The 23,293-nt window shown below is 38.9% G+C and overlaps 37 non-coding genes across 37 annotated transcripts; all 37 read right to left on the bottom strand.

Moving 5' to 3' along the window:
• Positions 1–174: 174 nt before the first annotated feature.
• On the bottom strand, positions 175–293 carry LOC144441584 (5S ribosomal RNA). The gene has a single exon (XR_013481309.1). It is a non-coding gene; the product is annotated as a 5S ribosomal RNA (ribosomal RNA).
• A 515-nt stretch (positions 294–808) lies between these two features.
• Positions 809–927, bottom strand: LOC144441804 (5S ribosomal RNA). The gene has a single exon (XR_013481517.1). It is a non-coding gene; the product is annotated as a 5S ribosomal RNA (ribosomal RNA).
• A 511-nt stretch (positions 928–1,438) lies between these two features.
• On the bottom strand, positions 1,439–1,557 carry LOC144441583 (5S ribosomal RNA). Its single transcript, XR_013481308.1, has one exon. It is a non-coding gene; the product is annotated as a 5S ribosomal RNA (ribosomal RNA).
• A 514-nt stretch (positions 1,558–2,071) lies between these two features.
• LOC144441830 (5S ribosomal RNA) lies at positions 2,072–2,190 on the bottom strand. The gene has a single exon (XR_013481542.1). It is a non-coding gene; the product is annotated as a 5S ribosomal RNA (ribosomal RNA).
• Positions 2,191–2,731: 541 nt separating this feature from the next.
• LOC144441582 (5S ribosomal RNA) lies at positions 2,732–2,850 on the bottom strand. Its single transcript, XR_013481307.1, has one exon. It is a non-coding gene; the product is annotated as a 5S ribosomal RNA (ribosomal RNA).
• A 514-nt stretch (positions 2,851–3,364) lies between these two features.
• LOC144441829 (5S ribosomal RNA) lies at positions 3,365–3,483 on the bottom strand. Its single transcript, XR_013481541.1, has one exon. It is a non-coding gene; the product is annotated as a 5S ribosomal RNA (ribosomal RNA).
• Positions 3,484–4,024: 541 nt separating this feature from the next.
• LOC144441581 (5S ribosomal RNA) lies at positions 4,025–4,143 on the bottom strand. The gene has a single exon (XR_013481306.1). It is a non-coding gene; the product is annotated as a 5S ribosomal RNA (ribosomal RNA).
• Positions 4,144–4,658: 515 nt separating this feature from the next.
• Positions 4,659–4,777, bottom strand: LOC144441580 (5S ribosomal RNA). Its single transcript, XR_013481305.1, has one exon. It is a non-coding gene; the product is annotated as a 5S ribosomal RNA (ribosomal RNA).
• Positions 4,778–5,291: 514 nt separating this feature from the next.
• On the bottom strand, positions 5,292–5,410 carry LOC144441579 (5S ribosomal RNA). Its single transcript, XR_013481304.1, has one exon. It is a non-coding gene; the product is annotated as a 5S ribosomal RNA (ribosomal RNA).
• Positions 5,411–5,924: 514 nt separating this feature from the next.
• LOC144441578 (5S ribosomal RNA) lies at positions 5,925–6,043 on the bottom strand. Its single transcript, XR_013481303.1, has one exon. It is a non-coding gene; the product is annotated as a 5S ribosomal RNA (ribosomal RNA).
• A 515-nt stretch (positions 6,044–6,558) lies between these two features.
• On the bottom strand, positions 6,559–6,677 carry LOC144441577 (5S ribosomal RNA). Its single transcript, XR_013481302.1, has one exon. It is a non-coding gene; the product is annotated as a 5S ribosomal RNA (ribosomal RNA).
• A 515-nt stretch (positions 6,678–7,192) lies between these two features.
• On the bottom strand, positions 7,193–7,311 carry LOC144441576 (5S ribosomal RNA). Its single transcript, XR_013481301.1, has one exon. It is a non-coding gene; the product is annotated as a 5S ribosomal RNA (ribosomal RNA).
• A 514-nt stretch (positions 7,312–7,825) lies between these two features.
• On the bottom strand, positions 7,826–7,944 carry LOC144441575 (5S ribosomal RNA). Its single transcript, XR_013481300.1, has one exon. It is a non-coding gene; the product is annotated as a 5S ribosomal RNA (ribosomal RNA).
• Positions 7,945–8,459: 515 nt separating this feature from the next.
• On the bottom strand, positions 8,460–8,578 carry LOC144441573 (5S ribosomal RNA). Its single transcript, XR_013481298.1, has one exon. It is a non-coding gene; the product is annotated as a 5S ribosomal RNA (ribosomal RNA).
• Positions 8,579–9,093: 515 nt separating this feature from the next.
• On the bottom strand, positions 9,094–9,212 carry LOC144441571 (5S ribosomal RNA). Its single transcript, XR_013481297.1, has one exon. It is a non-coding gene; the product is annotated as a 5S ribosomal RNA (ribosomal RNA).
• A 516-nt stretch (positions 9,213–9,728) lies between these two features.
• Positions 9,729–9,847, bottom strand: LOC144441570 (5S ribosomal RNA). Its single transcript, XR_013481296.1, has one exon. It is a non-coding gene; the product is annotated as a 5S ribosomal RNA (ribosomal RNA).
• A 670-nt stretch (positions 9,848–10,517) lies between these two features.
• Positions 10,518–10,636, bottom strand: LOC144441803 (5S ribosomal RNA). Its single transcript, XR_013481516.1, has one exon. It is a non-coding gene; the product is annotated as a 5S ribosomal RNA (ribosomal RNA).
• A 513-nt stretch (positions 10,637–11,149) lies between these two features.
• Positions 11,150–11,268, bottom strand: LOC144441569 (5S ribosomal RNA). The gene has a single exon (XR_013481295.1). It is a non-coding gene; the product is annotated as a 5S ribosomal RNA (ribosomal RNA).
• A 182-nt stretch (positions 11,269–11,450) lies between these two features.
• Positions 11,451–11,569, bottom strand: LOC144441568 (5S ribosomal RNA). The gene has a single exon (XR_013481294.1). It is a non-coding gene; the product is annotated as a 5S ribosomal RNA (ribosomal RNA).
• Positions 11,570–12,082: 513 nt separating this feature from the next.
• Positions 12,083–12,201, bottom strand: LOC144441567 (5S ribosomal RNA). Its single transcript, XR_013481293.1, has one exon. It is a non-coding gene; the product is annotated as a 5S ribosomal RNA (ribosomal RNA).
• Positions 12,202–12,715: 514 nt separating this feature from the next.
• LOC144441566 (5S ribosomal RNA) lies at positions 12,716–12,834 on the bottom strand. Its single transcript, XR_013481292.1, has one exon. It is a non-coding gene; the product is annotated as a 5S ribosomal RNA (ribosomal RNA).
• A 515-nt stretch (positions 12,835–13,349) lies between these two features.
• On the bottom strand, positions 13,350–13,468 carry LOC144441565 (5S ribosomal RNA). The gene has a single exon (XR_013481291.1). It is a non-coding gene; the product is annotated as a 5S ribosomal RNA (ribosomal RNA).
• Positions 13,469–13,981: 513 nt separating this feature from the next.
• On the bottom strand, positions 13,982–14,100 carry LOC144441564 (5S ribosomal RNA). The gene has a single exon (XR_013481290.1). It is a non-coding gene; the product is annotated as a 5S ribosomal RNA (ribosomal RNA).
• Positions 14,101–14,614: 514 nt separating this feature from the next.
• On the bottom strand, positions 14,615–14,733 carry LOC144441563 (5S ribosomal RNA). The gene has a single exon (XR_013481289.1). It is a non-coding gene; the product is annotated as a 5S ribosomal RNA (ribosomal RNA).
• A 537-nt stretch (positions 14,734–15,270) lies between these two features.
• LOC144441561 (5S ribosomal RNA) lies at positions 15,271–15,389 on the bottom strand. Its single transcript, XR_013481287.1, has one exon. It is a non-coding gene; the product is annotated as a 5S ribosomal RNA (ribosomal RNA).
• Positions 15,390–15,903: 514 nt separating this feature from the next.
• LOC144441560 (5S ribosomal RNA) lies at positions 15,904–16,022 on the bottom strand. Its single transcript, XR_013481286.1, has one exon. It is a non-coding gene; the product is annotated as a 5S ribosomal RNA (ribosomal RNA).
• Positions 16,023–16,537: 515 nt separating this feature from the next.
• Positions 16,538–16,656, bottom strand: LOC144441559 (5S ribosomal RNA). Its single transcript, XR_013481285.1, has one exon. It is a non-coding gene; the product is annotated as a 5S ribosomal RNA (ribosomal RNA).
• Positions 16,657–17,170: 514 nt separating this feature from the next.
• LOC144441558 (5S ribosomal RNA) lies at positions 17,171–17,289 on the bottom strand. Its single transcript, XR_013481284.1, has one exon. It is a non-coding gene; the product is annotated as a 5S ribosomal RNA (ribosomal RNA).
• Positions 17,290–17,803: 514 nt separating this feature from the next.
• On the bottom strand, positions 17,804–17,922 carry LOC144441557 (5S ribosomal RNA). The gene has a single exon (XR_013481283.1). It is a non-coding gene; the product is annotated as a 5S ribosomal RNA (ribosomal RNA).
• A 515-nt stretch (positions 17,923–18,437) lies between these two features.
• Positions 18,438–18,556, bottom strand: LOC144441815 (5S ribosomal RNA). Its single transcript, XR_013481528.1, has one exon. It is a non-coding gene; the product is annotated as a 5S ribosomal RNA (ribosomal RNA).
• Positions 18,557–19,069: 513 nt separating this feature from the next.
• On the bottom strand, positions 19,070–19,188 carry LOC144441555 (5S ribosomal RNA). The gene has a single exon (XR_013481282.1). It is a non-coding gene; the product is annotated as a 5S ribosomal RNA (ribosomal RNA).
• A 513-nt stretch (positions 19,189–19,701) lies between these two features.
• On the bottom strand, positions 19,702–19,820 carry LOC144441554 (5S ribosomal RNA). Its single transcript, XR_013481281.1, has one exon. It is a non-coding gene; the product is annotated as a 5S ribosomal RNA (ribosomal RNA).
• Positions 19,821–20,334: 514 nt separating this feature from the next.
• On the bottom strand, positions 20,335–20,453 carry LOC144441553 (5S ribosomal RNA). Its single transcript, XR_013481280.1, has one exon. It is a non-coding gene; the product is annotated as a 5S ribosomal RNA (ribosomal RNA).
• Positions 20,454–20,968: 515 nt separating this feature from the next.
• Positions 20,969–21,087, bottom strand: LOC144441552 (5S ribosomal RNA). Its single transcript, XR_013481279.1, has one exon. It is a non-coding gene; the product is annotated as a 5S ribosomal RNA (ribosomal RNA).
• Positions 21,088–21,600: 513 nt separating this feature from the next.
• LOC144441551 (5S ribosomal RNA) lies at positions 21,601–21,719 on the bottom strand. Its single transcript, XR_013481278.1, has one exon. It is a non-coding gene; the product is annotated as a 5S ribosomal RNA (ribosomal RNA).
• Positions 21,720–22,232: 513 nt separating this feature from the next.
• LOC144441818 (5S ribosomal RNA) lies at positions 22,233–22,351 on the bottom strand. The gene has a single exon (XR_013481530.1). It is a non-coding gene; the product is annotated as a 5S ribosomal RNA (ribosomal RNA).
• Positions 22,352–22,865: 514 nt separating this feature from the next.
• LOC144441549 (5S ribosomal RNA) lies at positions 22,866–22,984 on the bottom strand. The gene has a single exon (XR_013481276.1). It is a non-coding gene; the product is annotated as a 5S ribosomal RNA (ribosomal RNA).
• Positions 22,985–23,293: the final 309 nt, after the last annotated feature.

The raw sequence follows: 23,293 nt of genomic DNA, 5'->3' as shown, positions 1-23,293 counted from the left end.
AAAAAAACAAAAAAACCTAATGTTACTTTTTGTCGTAGATGGCGCTCGTCACAAGATGCGCAACCCCGAGCAGTTCACGTCATTGTCGTAAGACTCGTAACGATAAAAAAAATGATCATACAAACATATCTCGAGTAAAATGAAAAGAAATGAAAAAAAAAAATATAATAGAAACGCCTACGGCACGTGGTATTCCCAGGCGGTCTCCCATCCAAGTACTAACCACGCCCGACGCAGCTTAACTTCGGTGATCGGACGAGAACCGGTGTTTTCTACGTAGTATGGCCGTAGGCAAGTACTTACAGCAAAGTTATAAGGTTATATACTAACGACTCGTTTAATACCAGTTACCAGTAAACAGAAACAATGCGTTTTTTCCGATAACCCGACCAACCCTATTTTTGGGGGCAGTAATTTTTTTTTTAAATGGCGAGAGAAGTTATTCGTACTGACTTAAAACTGTAATCGTAATATGTGAGTGAACACATAGATCGCCGTATCAGATAGATACTGTATTCACGGTATGTCGTATGTTGTTGCTACAGGTGGTTGTTGCTCAGGGTGTTCGTTGCTCTCAGAACAAGTTGAAAAATAATCATACAAACATATCTCGAGTAAAATGAAAAGAAATGAAAAAATAAAATAAAATACCTAATGTTACTTTTTGTCGTAGATGGCGCTCGTCACAAGAGGCGCAACCCCGAGCAGTTCACGTCATTGTCGTAAGACTCGTAACGATAAAAAAAATGATCATACAAACATATCTCGAGTAAAATGAAAAGAAATGAAAAAAAAAATATAATAGAAACGCCTACGGCACGTGGTATTCCCAGGCGGTCTCCCATCCAAGTACTAACCACGCCCGACGCAGCTTAACTTCGGTGATCGGACGAGAACCGGTGTTTTCTACGTAGTATGGCCATAGGCAAGTACTTACAGCAAAGTTATAAGGTTATACACTAACGACTCGTTTAATACCAGTTACCAGTAAACAGAAACAATGCGTTTTTTCCGATAACCCGACCAACCCTATTTTTGGGGGCAGTAATTTTTTTTTTAAATGGCGAGAGAAGTTATTCGTACTGACTTAAAACTGTAATCGTAATATGTGAGTGAACACATAGATCGCCGTATCAGATAGATACTGTATTCACGGTATGTCGTATGTTGTTGCTACAGGTGGTTGTTGCTCAGGGTGTTCGTTGCTCTCAGAACAAGTTGAAAAATAATCATACAAACATATCTCGAGTAAAATGAAAAGAAATGAAAAAAAAAAAAATACCTAATGTTACTTTTTGTCGTAGATGGCGCTCGTCACAAGAGGCGCAACCCCGAGCAGTTCACGTCATTGTCGTAAGACTCGTAACGATAAAAAAAATAATCATACAAACATATCTCGAGTAAAATGAAAAGAAATGAAAAAAAAATATAATAGAAACGCCTACGGCACGTGGTATTCCCAGGCGGTCTCCCATCCAAGTACTAACCACGCCCGACGCAGCTTAACTTCGGTGATCGGACGAGAACCGGTGTTTTCTACGTAGTATGGCCGTAGGCAAGTACTTACAGCAAAGTTATAAGGTTATACACTAACGACTCGTTTAATACCAGTTACCAGTAAACAGAAACAATGCGTTTTTTCCGATAACCCGACCAACCCTATTTTTGGGGGCAGTAATTTTTTTTTTAAATGGCGAGAGAAGTTATTCGTACTGACTTAAAACTGTAATCGTAATATGTGAGTGAACACATAGATCGCCGTATCAGATAGATACTGTATTCACGGTATGTCGTATGTTGTTGCTACAGGTGGTTGTTGCTCAGGGTGTTCGTTGCTCTCAGAACAAGTTGAAAAATAATCATACAAACATATCTCGAGTAAAATGAAAGGAAATGAAAAAAAAAAAAAAATACCTAATGTTACTTTTTGTCGTAGATGGCGCTCGTCACAAGAGGCGCAACCCCGAGCAGTTCACGTCATTGTCGTAAGACTCGTAACGATAAAAAAAATGATCATACAAACATATCTCGAGTAAAATGAAAAGAAATGAAAAAAAAAATATAATAGAAACGCCTACGGCACGTGGTATTCCCAGGCGGTCTCCCATCCAAGTACTAACCACGCCCGACGCAGCTTAATTTCGGTGATCGGACGAGAACCGGTGTTTTCTACGTAGTATGGCCGTAGGCAAGTACTTACAGCAAAGTTATAAGGTTATACACTAACGACTCGTTTAATACCAGTTACCAGTAAACAGAAACAATGCGTTTTTTCCGATAACCCGACCAACCCTATTTTGGGGGGCAGTAATTTTTTTTTTAAATGGCGAGTAAAATGAAAAGAAATGAAAAGTAAATGAAAGTTATTCGTACTGACTTAAAACTGTAATCGTAATATGTGAGTGAACACATAGATCGCCGTATCAGATAGATACTGTATTCATGGTATGTCGTATGTTGTTGCTACAGGTGGTTGTTGCTCAGGGTGTTCGTTGCTCTCAGAACAAGTTGAAAAATAATCATACAAACATATCTCGAGTAAAATGAAAAGAAAAGAAAAAATAAAATGAAATACCTAATGTTACTTTTTGTCGTAGATGGCGCTCGTCACAAGAGGCGCAACCCCGAGCAGTTCACGTCATTGTCGTAAGACTCGTAACGATAAAAAAAATAATCATACAAACATATCTCGAGTAAAATGAAAAGAAATGAAAAAAATATATAATAGAAACGCCTACGGCACGTGGTATTCCCAGGCGGTCTCCCATCCAAGTACTAACCACGCCCGACGCAGCTTAACTTCGGTGATCGGACGAGAACCGGTGTTTTCTACGTAGTATGGCCGTAGGCAAGTACTTACAGCAAAGTTATAAGGTTATATACTAACGACTCGTTTAATACCAGTTACCAGTAAACAGAAACAATGCGTTTTTTCCGATAACCCGACCAACCCTATTTTTGGGGGCAGTAATTTTTTTTTTAAATGGCGAGAGAAGTTATTCGTACTGACTTAAAACTGTAATCGTAATATGTGAGTGAACACATAGATCGCCGTATCAGATAGATACTGTATTCACGGTATGTCGTATGTTGTTGCTACAGGTGGTTGTTGCTCAGGGTGTTCGTTGCTCTCAGAACAAGTTGAAAAATAATCATACAAACATATCTCGAGTAAAATGAAAGGAAATGAAAAAAAATATAAAATACCTAATGTTACTTTTTGTCGTAGATGGCGCTCGTCACAAGATGCGCAACCCCGAGCAGTTCACGTCATTGTCGTAAGACTCGTAACGATAAAAAAAATGATCATACAAACATATCTCGAGTAAAATGAAAAGAAATGAAAAAAAAAATATAATAGAAACGCCTACGGCACGTGGTATTCCCAGGCGGTCTCCCATCCAAGTACTAACCACGCCCGACGCAGCTTAATTTCGGTGATCGGACGAGAACCGGTGTTTTCTACGTAGTATGGCCGTAGGCAAGTACTTACAGCAAAGTTATAAGGTTATACACTAACGACTCGTTTAATACCAGTTACCAGTAAACAGAAACAATGCGTTTTTTCCGATAACCCGACCAACCCTATTTTGGGGGGCAGTAATTTTTTTTTTAAATGGCGAGTAAAATGAAAAGAAATGAAAAGTAAATGAAAGTTATTCGTACTGACTTAAAACTGTAATCGTAATATGTGAGTGAACACATAGATCGCCGTATCAGATAGATACTGTATTCATGGTATGTCGTATGTTGTTGCTACAGGTGGTTGTTGCTCAGGGTGTTCGTTGCTCTCAGAACAAGTTGAAAAATAATCATACAAACATATCTCGAGTAAAATGAAAAGAAAAGAAAAAATAAAATGAAATACCTAATGTTACTTTTTGTCGTAGATGGCGCTCGTCACAAGAGGCGCAACCCCGAGCAGTTCACGTCATTGTCGTAAGACTCGTAACGATAAAAAAAATAATCATACAAACATATCTCGAGTAAAATGAAAAGAAATGAAAAAAATATATAATAGAAACGCCTACGGCACGTGGTATTCCCAGGCGGTCTCCCATCCAAGTACTAACCACGCCCGACGCAGCTTAACTTCGGTGATCGGACGAGAACCGGTGTTTTCTACGTAGTATGGCCGTAGGCAAGTACTTACAGCAAAGTTATAAGGTTATATACTAACGACTCGTTTAATACCAGTTACCAGTAAACAGAAACAATGCGTTTTTTCCGATAACCCGACCAACCCTATTTTTGGGGGCAGTAATTTTTTTTTTAAATGGCGAGAGAAGTTATTCGTACTGACTTAAAACTGTAATCGTAATATGTGAGTGAACACATAGATCGCCGTATCAGATAGATACTGTATTCACGGTATGTCGTATGTTGTTGCTACAGGTGGTTGTTGCTCAGGGTGTTCGTTGCTCTCAGAACAAGTTGAAAAATAATCATACAAATATATCTCGAGTAAAATGAAAAGAAATGAAAAAAAATATAAAATACCTAATGTTACTTTTTGTCGTAGATGGCACTCGTCACAAGATGCGCAACCCCGAGCAGTTCACGTCATTGTCGTAAGACTCGTAACGATAAAAAAAATGATCATACAAACATATCTCGAGTAAAATGAAAAGAAATGAAAAAAAAAAATATAATAGAAACGCCTACGGCACGTGGTATTCCCAGGCGGTCTCCCATCCAAGTACTAACCACGCCCGACGCAGCTTAACTTCGGTGATCGGACGAGAACCGGTGTTTTCTACGTAGTATGGCCGTAGGCAAGTACTTACAGCAAAGTTATAAGGTTATACACTAACGACTCGTTTAATACCAGTTACCAGTAAACAGAAACAATGCGTTTTTTCCGATAACCCGACCAACCTTATTTTTGGGGGCAGTAATTTTTTTTTTAAATGGCGAGAGAAGTTATTCGTACTGACTTAAAACTGTAATCGTAATATGTGAGTGAACACATAGATCGCCGTATCAGATAGATACTGTATTCACGGTATGTCGTATGTTGTTGCTACAGGTGGTTGTTGCTCAGGGTGTTCGTTGCTCTCAGAACAAGTTGAAAAATAATCATACAAACATATCTCGAGTAAAATGAAAAGAAATGAAAAAAAAAATAAAATACCTAATGTTACTTTTTGTCGTAGATGGCGCTCGTCACAAGAGGCGCAACCCCGAGCAGTTCACGTCATTGTCGTAAGACTCGTAACGATAAAAAAAATAATCATACAAACATATCTCGAGTAAAATGAAAAGAAATGAAAAAAAAAATATAATAGAAACGCCTACGGCACGTGGTATTCCCAGGCGGTCTCCCATCCAAGTACTAACCACGCCCGACGCAGCTTAACTTCGGTGATCGGACGAGAACCGGTGTTTTCTACGTAGTATGGCCGTAGGCAAATACTTACAGCAAAGTTATAAGGTTATACACTAACGACTCGTTTAATACCAGTTACCAGTAAACAGAAACAATGCGTTTTTTCCGATAACCCGACCAACCCTATTTTTGGGGGCAGTAATTTTTTTTTTAAATGGCGAGAGAAGTTATTCGTACTGACTTAAAACTGTAATCGTAATATGTGAGTGAACACATAGATCGCCGTATCAGATAGATACTGTATTCACGGTATGTCGTATGTTGGTGCTACAGGTGGTTGTTGCTCAGGGTGTTCGTTGCTCTCAGAACAAGTTGAAAAATAATCATACAAACATATCTCGAGTAAAATGAAAAGAAATGAAAAAATAAAATAAAATACCTAATGTTACTTTTTGTCGTAGATGGCGCTCGTCACAAGAGGCGCAACCCCGAGCAGTTCACGTCATTGTCGTAAGACTCGTAACGATAAAAAAAATGATCATACAAACATATCTCGAGTAAAATGAAAAGAAATGAAAAAAAAATATAATAGAAACGCCTACGGCACGTGGTATTCCCAGGCGGTCTCCCATCCAAGTACTAACCACGCCCGACGCAGCTTAACTTCGGTGATCGGACGAGAACCGGTGTTTTCTACGTAGTATGGCCGTAGGCAAGTACTTACAGCAAAGTTATAAGGTTATATACTAACGACTCGTTTAATACCAGTTACCAGTAAACAGAAACAATGCGTTTTTTCCGATAACCCGACCAACCCTATTTTTGGGGGCAGTAATTTTTTTTTTAAATGGCGAGAGAAGTTATTCGTACTGACTTAAAACTGTAATCGTAATATGTGAGTGAACACATAGATCGCCGTATCAGATAGATACTGTATTCATGGTATGTCGTATGTTGTTGCTACAGGTGGTTGTTGCTCAGGGTGTTCGTTGCTCTCAGAACAAGTTGAAAAATAATCATACAAATATATCTCGAGTAAAATGAAAAGAAATGAAAAAAAAACAAAAAAACCTAATGTTACTTTTTGTCGTAGATGGCGCTCGTCACAAGATGCGCAACCCCGAGCAGTTCACGTCATTGTCGTAAGACTCGTAACGATAAAAAAAATGATCATACAAACATATCTCGAGTAAAATGAAAAGAAATGAAAAAAAAAAATATAATAGAAACGCCTACGGCACGTGGTATTCCCAGGCGGTCTCCCATCCAAGTACTAACCACGCCCGACGCAGCTTAACTTCGGTGATCGGACGAGAACCGGTGTTTTCTACGTAGTATGGCCGTAGGCAAGTACTTACAGCAAAGTTATAAGGTTATATACTAACGACTCGTTTAATACCAGTTACCAGTAAACAGAAACAATGCGTTTTTTCCGATAACCCGACCAACCCTATTTTTGGGGGCAGTAATTTTTTTTTTAAATGGCGAGAGAAGTTATTCGTACTGACTTAAAACTGTAATCGTAATATGTGAGTGAACACATAGATCGCCGTATCAGATAGATACTGTATTCACGGTATGTCGTATGTTGTTGCTACAGGTGGTTGTTGCTCAGGGTGTTCGTTGCTCTCAGAACAAGTTGAAAAATAATCATACAAATATATCTCGAGTAAAATGAAAAGAAATGAAAAAAAATATAAAATACCTAATGTTACTTTTTGTCGTAGATGGCACTCGTCACAAGATGCGCAACCCCGAGCAGTTCACGTCATTGTCGTAAGACTCGTAACGATAAAAAAAATGATCATACAAACATATCTCGAGTAAAATGAAAAGAAATGAAAAAAAAAAATATAATAGAAACGCCTACGGCACGTGGTATTCCCAGGCGGTCTCCCATCCAAGTACTAACCACGCCCGACGCAGCTTAACTTCGGTGATCGGACGAGAACCGGTGTTTTCTACGTAGTATGGCCGTAGGCAAGTACTTACAGCAAAGTTATAAGGTTATACACTAACGACTCGTTTAATACCAGTTACCAGTAAACAGAAACAATGCGTTTTTTCCGATAACCCGACCAACCCTATTTTTGGGGGCAGTAATTTTTTTTTTAAATGGCGAGAGAAGTTATTCGTACTGACTTAAAACTGTAATCGTAATATGTGAGTGAACACATAGATCGCCGTATCAGATAGATACTGTATTCACGGTATGTCGTATGTTGTTGCTACAGGTGGTTGTTGCTCAGGGTGTTCGTTGCTCTCAGAACAAGTTGAAAAATAATCATACAAACATATCTCGAGTAAAATGAAAAGAAATGAAAAAAAAAATAAAATACCTAATGTTACTTTTTGTCGTAGATGGCGCTCGTCACAAGAGGCGCAACCCCGAGCAGTTCACGTCATTGTCGTAAGACTCGTAACGATAAAAAAAATAATCATACAAACATATCTCGAGTAAAATGAAAAGAAATGAAAAAAAAAATATAATAGAAACGCCTACGGCACGTGGTATTCCCAGGCGGTCTCCCATCCAAGTACTAACCACGCCCGACGCAGCTTAACTTCGGTGATCGGACGAGAACCGGTGTTTTCTACGTAGTATGGCCGTAGGCAAATACTTACAGCAAAGTTATAAGGTTATACACTAACGACTCGTTTAATACCAGTTACCAGTAAACAGAAACAATGCGTTTTTTCCGATAACCCGACCAACCCTATTTTTGGGGGCAGTAATTTTTTTTTTAAATGGCGAGAGAAGTTATTCGTACTGACTTAAAACTGTAATCGTAATATGTGAGTGAACACATAGATCGCCGTATCAGATAGATACTGTATTCACGGTATGTCGTATGTTGTTGCTACAGGTGGTTGTTGCTCAGGGTGTTCGTTGCTCTCAGAACAAGTTGAAAAATAATCATACAAACATATCTCGAGTAAAATGAAAAGAAATGAAAAAATAAAATAAAATACCTAATGTTACTTTTTGTCGTAGATGGCGCTCGTCACAAGAGGCGCAACCCCGAGCAGTTCACGTCATTGTCGTAAGACTCGTAACGATAAAAAAAATAATCATACAAACATATCTCGAGTAAAATGAAAAGAAATGAAAAAAAAAATATAATAGAAACGCCTACGGCACGTGGTATTCCCAGGCGGTCTCCCATCCAAGTACTAACCACGCCCGACGCAGCTTAACTTCGGTGATCGGACGAGAACCGGTGTTTTCTACGTAGTATGGCCGTAGGCAAGTACTTACAGCAAAGTTATAAGGTTATATACTAACGACTCGTTTAATACCAGTTACCAGTAAACAGAAACAATGCGTTTTTTCCGATAACCCGACCAACCCTATTTTTGGGGGCAGTAATTTTTTTTTTAAATGGCGAGAGAAGTTATTCGTACTGACTTAAAACTGTAATCGTAATATGTGAGTGAACACATAGATCGCCGTATCAGATAGATACTGTATTCATGGTATGTCGTATGTTGTTGCTACAGGTGGTTGTTGCTCAGGGTGTTCGTTGCTCTCAGAACAAGTTGAAAAATAATCATACAAATATATCTCGAGTAAAATGAAAAGAAATGAAAAAAAAACAAAAAAACCTAATGTTACTTTTTGTCGTAGATGGCGCTCGTCACAAGATGCGCAACCCCGAGCAGTTCACGTCATTGTCGTAAGACTCGTAACGATAAAAAAAATGATCATACAAACATATCTCGAGTAAAATGAAAAGAAATGAAAAAAAAAAATATAATAGAAACGCCTACGGCACGTGGTATTCCCAGGCGGTCTCCCATCCAAGTACTAACCACGCCCGACGCAGCTTAACTTCGGTGATCGGACGAGAACCGGTGTTTTCTACGTAGTATGGCCGTAGGCAAGTACTTACAGCAAAGTTATAAGGTTATATACTAACGACTCGTTTAATACCAGTTACCAGTAAACAGAAACAATGCGTTTTTTCCGATAACCCGACCAACCCTATTTTTGGGGGCAGTAATTTTTTTTTTAAATGGCGAGAGAAGTTATTCGTACTGACTTAAAACTGTAATCGTAATATGTGAGTGAACACATAGATCGCCGTATCAGATAGATACTGTATTCACGGTATGTCGTATGTTGTTGCTACAGGTGGTTGTTGCTCAGGGTGTTCGTTGCTCTCAGAACAAGTTGAAAAATAATCATACAAACATATCTCGAGTAAAATGAAAAGAAATGAAAAAATAAAATAAAATACCTAATGTTACTTTTTGTCGTAGATGGCGCTCGTCACAAGAGGCGCAACCCCGAGCAGTTCACGTCATTGTCGTAAGACTCGTAACGATAAAAAAAAATGATCATACAAACATATCTCGAGTAAAATGAAAAGAAATGAAAAAAAAAATATAATAGAAACGCCTACGGCACGTGGTATTCCCAGGCGGTCTCCCATCCAAGTACTAACCACGCCCGACGCAGCTTAACTTCGGTGATCGGACGAGAACCGGTGTTTTCTACGTAGTATGGCCGTAGGCAAGTACTTACAGCAAAGTTATAAGGTTATATACTAACGACTCGTTTAATACCAGTTACCAGTAAACAGAAACAATGCGTTTTTTCCGATAACCCGACCAACCCTATTTTTGGGGGCAGTAATTTTTTTTTTAAATGGCGAGAGAAGTTATTCGTACTGACTTAAAACTGTAATCGTAATATGTGAGTGAACACATAGATCGCCGTATCAGATAGATACTGTATTCATGGTATGTCGTATGTTGTTGCTACAGGTGGTTGTTGCTCAGGGTGTTCGTTGCTCTCAGAACAAGTTGAAAAATAATCATACAAATATATCTCGAGTAAAATGAAAAGAAATGAAAAAAAAACAAAAAAACCTAATGTTACTTTTTGTCGTAGATGGCGCTCGTCACAAGATGCGCAACCCCGAGCAGTTCACGTCATTGTCGTAAGACTCGTAACGATAAAAAAAATAATCATACAAACATATCTCGAGTAAAATGAAAAGAAATGAAAAAATAAAATAAAATACCTAATGTTACTTTTTGTCGTGGATGGCGCTCGTCACAAGAGGCGCAACCCCGAGCAGTTCACGTCATTGTCGTAAGACTCGTAACGATAAAAAAAAATGATCATACAAACATATCTCGAGTAAAATGAAAAGAAATGAAAAAAAAAATATAATAGAAACGCCTACGGCACGTGGTATTCCCAGGCGGTCTCCCATCCAAGTACTAACCACGCCCGACGCAGCTTAACTTCGGTGATCGGACGAGAACCGGTGTTTTCTACGTAGTATGGCCATAGGCAAGTACTTACAGCAAAGTTATAAGGTTATACACTAACGACTCGTTTAATACCAGTTACCAGTAAACAGAAACAATGCGTTTTTTCCGATAACCCGACCAACCCTATTTTTGGGGGCAGTAATTTTTTTTTTAAATGGCGAGAGAAGTTATTCGTACTGACTTAAAACTGTAATCGTAATATGTGAGTGAACACATAGATCGCCGTATCAGATAGATACTGTATTCACGGTATGTCGTATGTTGTTGCTACAGGTGGTTGTTGCTCAGGGTGTTCGTTGCTCTCAGAACAAGTTGAAAAATAATCATACAAACATATCTCGAGTAAAATGAAAAGAAATGAAAAAAAAAATAAAATACCTAATGTTACTTTTTGTCGTAGATGGCGCTCGTCACAAGAGGCGCAACCCCGAGCAGTTCACGTCATTGTCGTAAGACTCGTAACGATAAAAAAAATAATCATACAAACATATCTCGAGTAAAATGAAAAGAAATGAAAAAAAAATATAATAGAAACGCCTACGGCACGTGGTATTCCCAGGCGGTCTCCCATCCAAGTACTAACCACGCCCGACGCAGCTTAACTTCGGTGATCGGACGAGAACCGGTGTTTTCTACGTAGTATGGCCGTAGGCAAGTACTTACAGCAAAGTTATAAGGTTAATGTTACTTTTTGTCGTAGATGGCGCTCGTCACAAGAGGCGCAACCCCGAGCAGTTCACGTCATTGTCGTAAGACTCGTAACGATAAAAAAAATGATCATACAAACATATCTCGAGTAAAATGAAAAGAAATGAAAAAAAAAATATAATAGAAACGCCTACGGCACGTGGTATTCCCAGGCGGTCTCCCATCCAAGTACTAACCACGCCCGACGCAGCTTAACTTCGGTGATCGGACGAGAACCGGTGTTTTCTACGTAGTATGGCCGTAGGCAAGTACTTACAGCAAAGTTATAAGGTTATACACTAACGACTCGTTTAATACCAGTTACCAGTAAACAGAAACAATGCGTTTTTTCCGATAACCCGACCAACCCTATTTTTGGGGGCAGTAATTTTTTTTTTAAATGGCGAGAGAAGTTATTCGTACTGACTTAAAACTGTAATCGTAATATGTGAGTGAACACATAGATCGCCGTATCAGATAGATACTGTATTCACGGTATGTCGTATGTTGTTGCTACAGGTGGTTGTTGCTCAGGGTGTTCGTTGCTCTCAGAACAAGTTGAAAAATAATCATACAAACATATCTCGAGTAAAATGAAAAGAAATGAAAAAAAAAAAAAAAACCCTAATGTTACTTTTTGTCGTAGATGGCGCTCGTCACAAGAGGCGCAACCCCGAGCAGTTCACGTCATTGTCGTAAGACTCGTAACGATAAAAAAAATAATCATACAAACATATCTCGAGTAAAATGAAAAGAAATGAAAAAAAAATATAATAGAAACGCCTACGGCACGTGGTATTCCCAGGCGGTCTCCCATCCAAGTACTAACCACGCCCGACGCAGCTTAACTTCGGTGATCGGACGAGAACCGGTGTTTTCTACGTAGTATGGCCGTAGGCAAGTACTTACAGCAAAGTTATAAGGTTATACACTAACGACTCGTTTAATACCAGTTACCAGTAAACAGAAACAATGCGTTTTTTCCGATAACCCGACCAACCCTATTTTTGGGGGCAGTAATTTTTTTTTTAAATGGCGAGAGAAGTTATTCGTACTGACTTAAAACTGTAATCGTAATATGTGAGTGAACACATAGATCGCCGTATCAGATAGATACTGTATTCACGGTATGTCGTATGTTGTTGCTACAGGTGGTTGTTGCTCAGGGTGTTCGTTGCTCTCAGAACAAGTTGAAAAATAATCATACAAACATATCTCGAGTAAAATGAAAAGAAATGAAAAAAAAAATAAAATACCTAATGTTACTTTTTGTCGTAGATGGCGCTCGTCACAAGAGGCGCAACCCCGAGCAGTTCACGTCATTGTCGTAAGACTCGTAACGATAAAAAAAATAATCATACAAACATATCTCGAGTAAAATGAAAAGAAATGAAAAAAAAAATATAATAGAAACGCCTACGGCACGTGGTATTCCCAGGCGGTCTCCCATCCAAGTACTAACCACGCCCGACGCAGCTTAACTTCGGTGATCGGACGAGAACCGGTGTTTTCTACGTAGTATGGCCGTAGGCAAGTACTTACAGCAAAGTTATAAGGTTATATACTAACGACTCGTTTAATACCAGTTAAAAGTAAACAGAAACAATGCGTTTTTTCCGATAACCCGACCAACCCTATTTTTGGGGGCAGTAATTTTTTTTTTAAATGGCGAGAGAAGTTATTCGTACTGACTTAAAACTGTAATCGTAATATGTGAGTGAACACATAGATCGCCGTATCAGATAGATACTGTATTCACGGTATGTCGTATGTTGTTGCTACAGGTGGTTGTTGCTCAGGGTGTTCGTTGCTCTCAGAACAAGTCGAAAAATAATCATACAAACATATCTCGAGTAAAATGAAAAGAAATGAAAAAATAAAATAAAATACCTAATGTTACTTTTTGTCGTAGATGGCGCTCGTCACAAGAGGCGCAACCCCGAGCAGTTCACGTCATTGTCGTAAGACTCGTAACGATAAAAAAAATGATCATACAAACATATCTCGAGTAAAATGAAAAGAAATGAAAAAAAAAATATAATAGAAACGCCTACGGCACGTGGTATTCCCAGGCGGTCTCCCATCCAAGTACTAACCACGCCCGACGCAGCTTAACTTCGGTGATCGGACGAGAACCGGTGTTTTCTACGTAGTATGGCCGTAGGCAAGTACTTACAGCAAAGTTATAAGGTTATACACTAACGACTCGTTTAATACCAGTTACCAGTAAACAGAAACAATGCGTTTTTTCCGATAACCCGACCAACCCTATTTTTGGGGGCAGTAATTTTTTTTTTAAATGGCGAGAGAAGTTATTCGTACTGACTTAAAACTGTAATCGTAATATGTGAGTGAACACATAGATCGCCGTATCAGATAGATACTGTATTCACGGTATGTCGTATGTTGTTGCTACAGGTGGTTGTTGCTCAGGGTGTTCGTTGCTCTCAGAACAAGTTGAAAAATAATCATACAAACATATCTCGAGTAAAATGAAAAGAAATGAAAAAAAAAAAAAAATACCTAATGTTACTTTTTGTCGTAGATGGCGCTCGTCACAAGAGGCGCAACCCCGAGCAGTTCACGTCATTGTCGTAAGACTCGTAACGATAAAAAAAATAATCATACAAACATATCTCGAGTAAAATGAAAAGAAATGAAAAAAAAATATAATAGAAACGCCTACGGCACGTGGTATTCCCAGGCGGTCTCCCATCCAAGTACTAACCACGCCCGACGCAGCTTAACTTCGGTGATCGGACGAGAACCGGTGTTTTCTACGTAGTATGGCCGTAGGCAAGTACTTACAGCAAAGTTATAAGGTTATACACTAACGACTCGTTTAATACCAGTTACCAGTAAACAGAAACAATGCGTTTTTTCCGATAACCCGACCAACCCTATTTTTGGGGGCAGTAATTTTTTTTTTAAATGGCGAGAGAAGTTATTCGTACTGACTTAAAACTGTAATCGTAATATGTGAGTGAACACATAGATCGCCGTATCAGATAGATACTGTATTCACGGTATGTCGTATGTTGTTGCTACAGGTGGTTGTTGCTCAGGGTGTTCGTTGCTCTCAGAACAAGTTGAAAAATAATCATACAAATATATCTCGAGTAAAATGAAAAGAAATGAAAAAAAATATAAAATACCTAATGTTACTTTTTGTCGTAGATGGCGCTCGTCACAAGAGGCGCAACCCCGAGCAGTTCACGTCATTGTCGTAAGACTCGTAACGATAAAAAAAATAATCATACAAACATATCTCGAGTAAAATGAAAAGAAATGAAAAAAAAAATATAATAGAAACGCCTACGGCACGTGGTATTCCCAGGCGGTCTCCCATCCAAGTACTAACCACGCCCGACGCAGCTTAACTTCGGTGATCGGACGAGAACCGGTGTTTTCTACGTAGTATGGCCGTAGGCAAGTACTTACAGCAAAGTTATAAGGTTATATACTAACGACTCGTTTAATACCCACTAGAAAATACTGAAAGACAGTTACCAGTAAACAGAAACAATGCGTTTTTTCCGATAACCCGACCAACCCTATTTTTGGGGGCAGTAATTTTTTTTTTTAAATGGCGAGAGAAGTTATTCGTACTGACTTAAAACTGTAATCGTAATATGTGAGTGAACACATAGATCGCCGTATCAGATAGATACTGTATTCACGGTATGTCGTATGTTGTTGCTACAGGTGGTTGTTGCTCAGGGTGTTCGTTGCTCTCAGAACAAGTTGACAAATAATCATACAAACATATCTCGAGTAAAATGAAAAGAAATGAAAAAATAAAATAAAATACCTAATGTTACTTTTTGTCGTAGATGGCGCTCGTCACAAGAGGCGCAACCCCGAGCAGTTCACGTCATTGTCGTAAGACTCGTAACGATAAAAAAAATAATCATACAAACATATCTCGAGTAAAATGAAAAGAAATGAAAAAAAAAATATAATAGAAACGCCTACGGCACGTGGTATTCCCAGGCGGTCTCCCATCCAAGTACTAACCACGCCCGACGCAGCTTAACTTCGGTGATCGGACGAGAACCGGTGTTTTCTACGTAGTATGGCCGTAGGCAAGTACTTACAGCAAAGTTATAAGGTTATATACTAACGACTCGTTTAATACCAGTTACCAGTAAACAGAAACAATGCGTTTTTTCCGATAACCCGACCAACCCTATTTTTTGGGGCAGTAATTTTTTTTTTAAATGGCGAGAGAAGTTATTCGTACTGACTTAAAACTGTAATCGTAATATGTGAGTGAACACATAGATCGCCGTATCAGATAGATACTGTTTTCATGGTATGTCGTATGTTGTTGCTACAGGTGGTTGTTGCTCAGGGTGTTCGTTGCTCTCAGAACAAGTTGAAAAATAATCATACAAATATATCTCGAGTAAAATGAAAAGAAATGAAAAAAAATATAAAATACCTAATGTTACTTTTTGTCGTAGATGGCACTCGTCACAAGATGCGCAACCCCGAGCAGTTCACGTCATTGTCGTAAGACTCGTAACGATAAAAAAAATGATCATACAAACATATCTCGAGTAAAATGAAAAGAAATGAAAAAAAAAATATAATAGAAACGCCTACGGCACGTGGTATTCCCAGGCGGTCTCCCATCCAAGTACTAACCACGCCCGACGCAGCTTAACTTCGGTGATCGGACGAGAACCGGTGTTTTCTACGTAGTATGGCCGTAGGCAAGTACGTACAGCAAAGTTATAAGGTTATACACTAACGACTCGTTTAATACCAGTTACCAGTAAACAGAAACAATGCGTTTTTTCCGATAACCCGACCAACCCTATTTTTGGGGGCAGTAATTTTTTTTTTAAATGGCGAGAGAAGTTATTCGTACTGACTTAAAACTGTAATCGTAATATGTGAGTGAACACATAGATCGCCGTATCAGATAGATACTGTATTCATGGTATGTCGTATGTTGTTGCTACAGGTGGTTGTTGCTCAGGGTGTTCGTTGCTCTCAGAACAAGTTGAAAAATAATCATACAAACATATCTCGAGTAAAATGAAAAGAAAAGAAAAAAGAAAATGAAATACCTAATGTTACTTTTTGTCGTAGATGGCGCTCGTCACAAGAGGCGCAACCCCGAGCAGTTCACGTCATTGTCGTAAGACTCGTAACGATAAAAAAAATAATCATACAAACATATCTCGAGTAAAATGAAAAGAAATGAAAAAAAAAATATAATAGAAACGCCTACGGCACGTGGTATTCCCAGGCGGTCTCCCATCCAAGTACTAACCACGCCCGACGCAGCTTAACTTCGGTGATCGGACGAGAACCGGTGTTTTCTACGTAGTATGGCCGTAGGCAAGTACTTACAGCAAAGTTATAAGGTTATATACTAACGACTCGTTTAATACCAGTTACCAGTAAACAGAAACAATGCGTTTTTTCCGATAACCCGACCAACCCTATTTTTGGGGGCAGTAATTTTTTTTTTAAATGGCGAGAGAAGTTATTCGTACTGACTTAAAACTGTAATCGTAATATGTGAGTGAACACATAGATCGCCGTATCAGATAGATACTGTATTCACGGTATGTCGTATGTTGTTGCTACAGGTGGTTGTTGCTCAGGGTGTTCGTTGCTCTCAGAACAAGTTGACAAATAATCATACAAACATATCTCGAGTAAAATGAAAAGAAATGAAAAAATTAAAAAAAATACCTAATGTTACTTTTTGTCGTAGATGGCGCTCGTCACAAGAGGCGCAACCCCGAGCAGTTCACGTCATTGTCGTAAGACTCGTAACGATAAAAAAATAATCATACAAACATATCTCGAGTAAAATGAAAAGAAATGAAAAAAAAAATATAATAGAAACGCCTACGGCACGTGGTATTCCCAGGCGGTCTCCCATCCAAGTACTAACCACGCCCGACGCAGCTTAACTTCGGTGATCGGACGAGAACCGGTGTTTTCTACGTAGTATGGCCGTAGGCAAGTACTTACAGCAAAGTTATAAGGTTATATACTAACGACTCGTTTAATACCAGTTACCAGTAAACAGAAACAATGCGTTTTTTCCGATAACCCGACCAACCCTATTTTTGGGGGCAGTAATTTTTTTTTTAAATGGCGAGAGAAGTTATTCGTACTGACTTAAAACTGTAATCGTAATATGTGAGTGAACACATAGATCGCCGTATCAGATAGATACTGTTTTCATGGTATGTCGTATGTTGTTGCTACAGGTGGTTGTTGCTCAGGGTGTTCGTTGCTCTCAGAACAAGTTGAAAAATAATCATACAAATATATCTCGAGTAAAATGAAAAGAAATGAAAAAAAATATAAAATACCTAATGTTACTTTTAGTCGTAGATGGCACTCGTCACAAGATGCGCAACCCCGAGCAGTTCACGTCATTGTCGTAAGACTCGTAACGATAAAAAAAATAATCATACAAACATATCTCGAGTAAAATGAAAAGAAATGAAAAAAAAAATATAATAGAAACGCCTACGGCACGTGGTATTCCCAGGCGGTCTCCCATCCAAGTACTAACCACGCCCGACGCAGCTTAACTTCGGTGATCGGACGAGAACCGGTGTTTTCTACGTAGTATGGCCGTAGGCAAGTACTTACAGCAAAGTTATAAGGTTATACACTAACGACTCGTTTAATACCAGTTACCAGTAAACAGAAACAATGCGTTTTTTCCGATAACCCGACCAACCCTATTTTTGGGGGCAGTAATTTTTTTTTTAAATGGCGAGAGAAGTTATTCGTACTGACTTAAAACTGTAATCGTAATATGTGAGTGAACACATAGATCGCCGTATCAGATAGATACTGTATTCACGGTATGTCGTATGTTGTTGCTACAGGTGGTTGTTGCTCAGGGTGTTCATTGCTCTCAGAACAAGTTGAAAAATAATCATACAAACATATCTCGAGTAAAATGAAAAGAAATGAAAAAATAAAATAAAATACCTAATGTTACTTTTTGTCGTAGATGGCGCTCGTCACAAGAGGCGCAACCCCGAGCAGTCCACGTCATTGTCGTAAGACTCGTAACGATAAAAAAAATAATCATACAAACATATCTCGAGTAAAATGAAAAGAAATGAAAAAAAAAATATAATAGAAACGCCTACGGCACGTGGTATTCCCAGGCGGTCTCCCATCCAAGTACTAACCACGCCCGACGCAGCTTAACTTCGGTGATCGGACGAGAACCGGTGTTTTCTACGTAGCATGGCCGTAGGCAAGTACTTACAGCAAAGTTATAAGGTTATATACTAACGACTCGTTTAATACCAGTTACCAGTAAACAGAAACAATGCGTTTTTTCCGATAACCCGACCAACCCTATTTTTGGGGGCAGTAATTTTTTTTTAAATGGCGAGAGAAGTTATTCGTACTGACTTAAAACTGTAATCGTAATATGTGAGTGAACACACAGATCGCCGTATCAGATAGATACTGTATTCATGGTATGTCGTATGTTGTTGCTACAGGTGGTTGTTGCTCAGGGTGTTCGTTGCTCTCAGAACAAGTTGAAAAATAATCATACAAATATATCTCGAGTAAAATGAAAAGAAATGAAAAAAAATATAAAATACCTAATGTTACTTTTTGTCGTAGATGGCGCTCGTCACAAGATGCGCAACCCCGAGCAGTTCACGTCATTGTCGTAAGACTCGTAACGATAAAAAAAATGATCATACAAACATATCTCGAGTAAAATGAAAAGAAATGAAAAAAAAAATATAATAGAAACGCCTACGGCACGTGGTATTCCCAGGCGGTCTCCCATCCAAGTACTAACCACGCCCGACGCAGCTTAACTTCGGTGATCGGACGAGAACCGGTGTTTTCTACGTAGTATGGCCGTAGGCAAGTACTTACAGCAAAGTTATAAGGTTATACACTAACGACTCGTTTAATACCAGTTACAGTAAACAGAAACAATGCGTTTTTTCCGATAACCCGACCAACCCTATTTTTGGGGGCAGTAATTTTTTTTTTAAATGGCGAGAGAAGTTATTCGTACTGACTTAAAACTGTAATCGTAATATGTGAGTGAACACATAGATCGCCGTATCAGATAGATACTGTATTCACGGTATGTCGTATGTTGTTGCTACAGGTGGTTGTTGCTCAGGGTGTTCGTTGCTCTCAGAACAAGTTGACAAATAATCATACAAACATATCTCGAGTAAAATGAAAAGAAATGAAAAAATTAAAAAAAATACCTAATGTTACTTTTTGTCGTAGATGGCGCTCGTCACAAGAGGCGCAACCCCGAGCAGTTCACGTCATTGTCGTAAGACTCGTAACGATAAAAAAATAATCATACAAACATATCTCGAGTAAAATGAAAAGAAATGAAAAAAAAAATATAATAGAAACGCCTACGGCACGTGGTATTCCCAGGCGGTCTCCCATCCAAGTACTAACCACGCCCGACGCAGCTTAACTTCGGTGATCGGACGAGAACCGGTGTTTTCTACGTAGTATGGCCGTAGGCAAGTACTTACAGCAAAGTTATAAGGTTATATACTAACGACTCGTTTAATACCAGTTACCAGTAAACAGAAACAATGCGTTTTTTCCGATAACCCGACCAACCCTATTTTTGGGGGCAGTAATTTTTTTTTTAAATGGCGAGAGAAGTTATTCGTACTGACTTAAAACTGTAATCGTAATATGTGAGTGAACACATAGATCGCCGTATCAGATAGATACTGTTTTCATGGTATGTCGTATGTTGTTGCTACAGGTGGTTGTTGCTCAGGGTGTTCGTTGCTCTCAGAACAAGTTGAAAAATAATCATACAAATATATCTCGAGTAAAATGAAAAGAAATGAAAAAAAATATAAAATACCTAATGTTACTTTTAGTCGTAGATGGCACTCGTCACAAGATGCGCAACCCCGAGCAGTTCACGTCATTGTCGTAAGACTCGTAACGATAAAAAAAATAATCATACAAACATATCTCGAGTAAAATGAAAAGAAATGAAAAAAAAAATATAATAGAAACGCCTACGGCACGTGGTATTCCCAGGCGGTCTCCCATCCAAGTACTAACCACGCCCGACGCAGCTTAACTTCGGTGATCGGACGAGAACCGGTGTTTTCTACGTAGTATGGCCGTAGGCAAGTACTTACAGCAAAGTTATAAGGTTATACACTAACGACTCGTTTAATACCAGTTACCAGTAAACAGAAACAATGCGTTTTTTCCGATAACCCGACCAACCCTATTTTTGGGGGCAGTAATTTTTTTTTTAAATGGCGAGAGAAGTTATTCGTACTGACTTAAAACTGTAATCGTAATATGTGAGTGAACACATAGATCGCCGTATCAGATAGATACTGTATTCACGGTATGTCGTATGTTGTTGCTACAGGTGGTTGTTGCTCAGGGTGTTCATTGCTCTCAGAACAAGTTGAAAAATAATCATACAAACATATCTCGAGTAAAATGAAAAGAAATGAAAAAATAAAATAAAATACCTAATGTTACTTTTTGTCGTAGATGGCGCTCGTCACAAGAGGCGCAACCCCGAGCAGTCCACGTCATTGTCGTAAGACTCGTAACGATAAAAAAAATAATCATACAAACATATCTCGAGTAAAATGAAAAGAAATGAAAAAAAAAATATAATAGAAACGCCTACGGCACGTGGTATTCCCAGGCGGTCTCCCATCCAAGTACTAACCACGCCCGACGCAGCTTAACTTCGGTGATCGGACGAGAACCGGTGTTTTCTACGTAGTATGGCCGTAGGCAAGTACTTACAGCAAAGTTATAAGGTTATATACTAACGACTCGTTTAATACCAGTTACCAGTAAACAGAAACAATGCGTTTTTTCCGATAACCCGACCAACCCTATTTTTGGGGGCAGTAATTTTTTTTTAAATGGCGAGAGAAGTTATTCGTACTGACTTAAAACTGTAATCGTAATATGTGAGTGAACACACAGATCGCCGTATCAGATAGATACTGTATTCATGGTATGTCGTATGTTGTTGCTACAGGTGGTTGTTGCTCAGGGTGTTCGTTGCTCTCAGAACAAGTTGAAAAATAATCATACAAATATATCTCGAGTAAAATGAAAAGAAATGAAAAAAAATATAAAATACCTAATGTTACTTTTTGTCGTAGATGGCGCTCGTCACAAGATGCGCAACCCCGAGCAGTTCACGTCATTGTCGTAAGACTCGTAACGATAAAAAAAATGATCATACAAACATATCTCGAGTAAAATGAAAAGAAATGAAAAAAAAAATATAATAGAAACGCCTACGGCACGTGGTATTCCCAGGCGGTCTCCCATCCAAGTACTAACCACGCCCGACGCAGCTTAACTTCGGTGATCGGACGAGAACCGGTGTTTTCTACGTAGTATGGCCGTAGGCAAGTACTTACAGCAAAGTTATAAGGTTATACACTAACGACTCGTTTAATACCAGTTACAGTAAACAGAAACAATGCGTTTTTTCCGATAACCCGACCAACCCTATTTTTGGGGGCAGTAATTTTTTTTTTAAATGGCGAGAGAAGTTATTCGTACTGACTTAAAACTGTAATCGTAATATGTGAGTGAACACATAGATCGCCGTATCAGATAGATACTGTATTCACGGTATGTCGTATGTTGTTGCTACAGGTGGTTGTTGCTCAGGGTGTTCGTTGCTCTCAGAACAAGTTGAAAAATAATCATACAAATATATCTCGAGTAAAATGAAAAGAAATGAAAAAAAATATAAAATACCTAATGTTACTTTTTGTCGTAGATGGCACTCGTCACAAGATGCGCAACCCCGAGCAGTTCACGTCATTGTCGTAAGACTCGTAACGATAAAAAAAATAATCATACAAACATATCTCGAGTAAAATGAAAAGAAATGAAAAAAAAAATATAATAGAAACGCCTACGGCACGTGGTATTCCCAGGCGGTCTCCCATCCAAGTACTAACCACGCCCGACGCAGCTTAACTTTGGTGATCGGACGAGAACCGGTGTTTTCTACGTAGTATGGCCGTAGGCAAGTACTTACAGCAAAGTTATAAGGTTATACACTAACGACTCGTTTAATACCAGTTACAGTAAACAGAAACAATGCGTTTTTTCCGATAACCCGACCAACCCTATTTTTGGGGGCAGTAATTTTTTTTTTAAATGGCGAGAGAAGTTATTCGTACTGACTTAAAACTGTAATCGTAATATGTGAGTGAACACATAGATCGCCGTATCAGATAGATACTGTATTCATGGTATGTCGTATGTTGTTGCTACAGGTGGTTGTTGCTCAGGGTGTTCGTTGCTCTCAGAACAAGTTGAAAAATAATCATACAAACATATCTCGAGTAAAATGAAAAGAAAAGAAAAAATAAAATGAAATACCTAATGTTACTTTTTGTCGTAGATGGCGCTCGTCACAAGAGGCGCAACCCCGAGCAGTTCACGTCATTGTCGTAAGACTCGTAACGATAAAAAAAATAATCATACAAACATATCTCGAGTAAAATGAAAAGAAATGAAAAAAAAAAAATAATAGAAACGCCTACGGCACGTGGTATTCCCAGGCGGTCTCCCATCCAAGTACTAACCACGCCCGACGCAGCTTAACTTCGGTGATCGGACGAGAACCGGTGTTTTCTACGTAGTATGGCCGTAGGCAAGTACTTACAGCAAAGTTATAAGGTTATATACTAACGACTCGTTTAATACCAGTTACCAGTAAACAGAAACAATGCGTTTTTTCCGATAACCCGACCAACCCTATTTTTGGGGGCAGTAATTTTTTTTTTAAATGGCGAGAGAAGTTATTCGTACTGACTTAAAACTGTAATCGTAATATGTGAGTGAACACATAGATCGCCGTATCAGATAGATACTGTATTCACGGTATGTCGTATGTTGTTGCTACAGGTGGTTGTTGCTCAGGGTGTTCGTTGCTCTCAGAACAAGTTGACAAATAATCATACA

Source organism: Glandiceps talaboti, chromosome 10 (genome assembly GCF_964340395.1).
Source record: "Glandiceps talaboti chromosome 10, keGlaTala1.1, whole genome shotgun sequence".
Taxonomy (NCBI): domain Eukaryota; kingdom Metazoa; phylum Hemichordata; class Enteropneusta; family Spengelidae; genus Glandiceps; species Glandiceps talaboti.
Note: the sequence above shows the minus strand (reverse complement) of the source record. Positions and strands in the feature narration are given on the sequence as shown.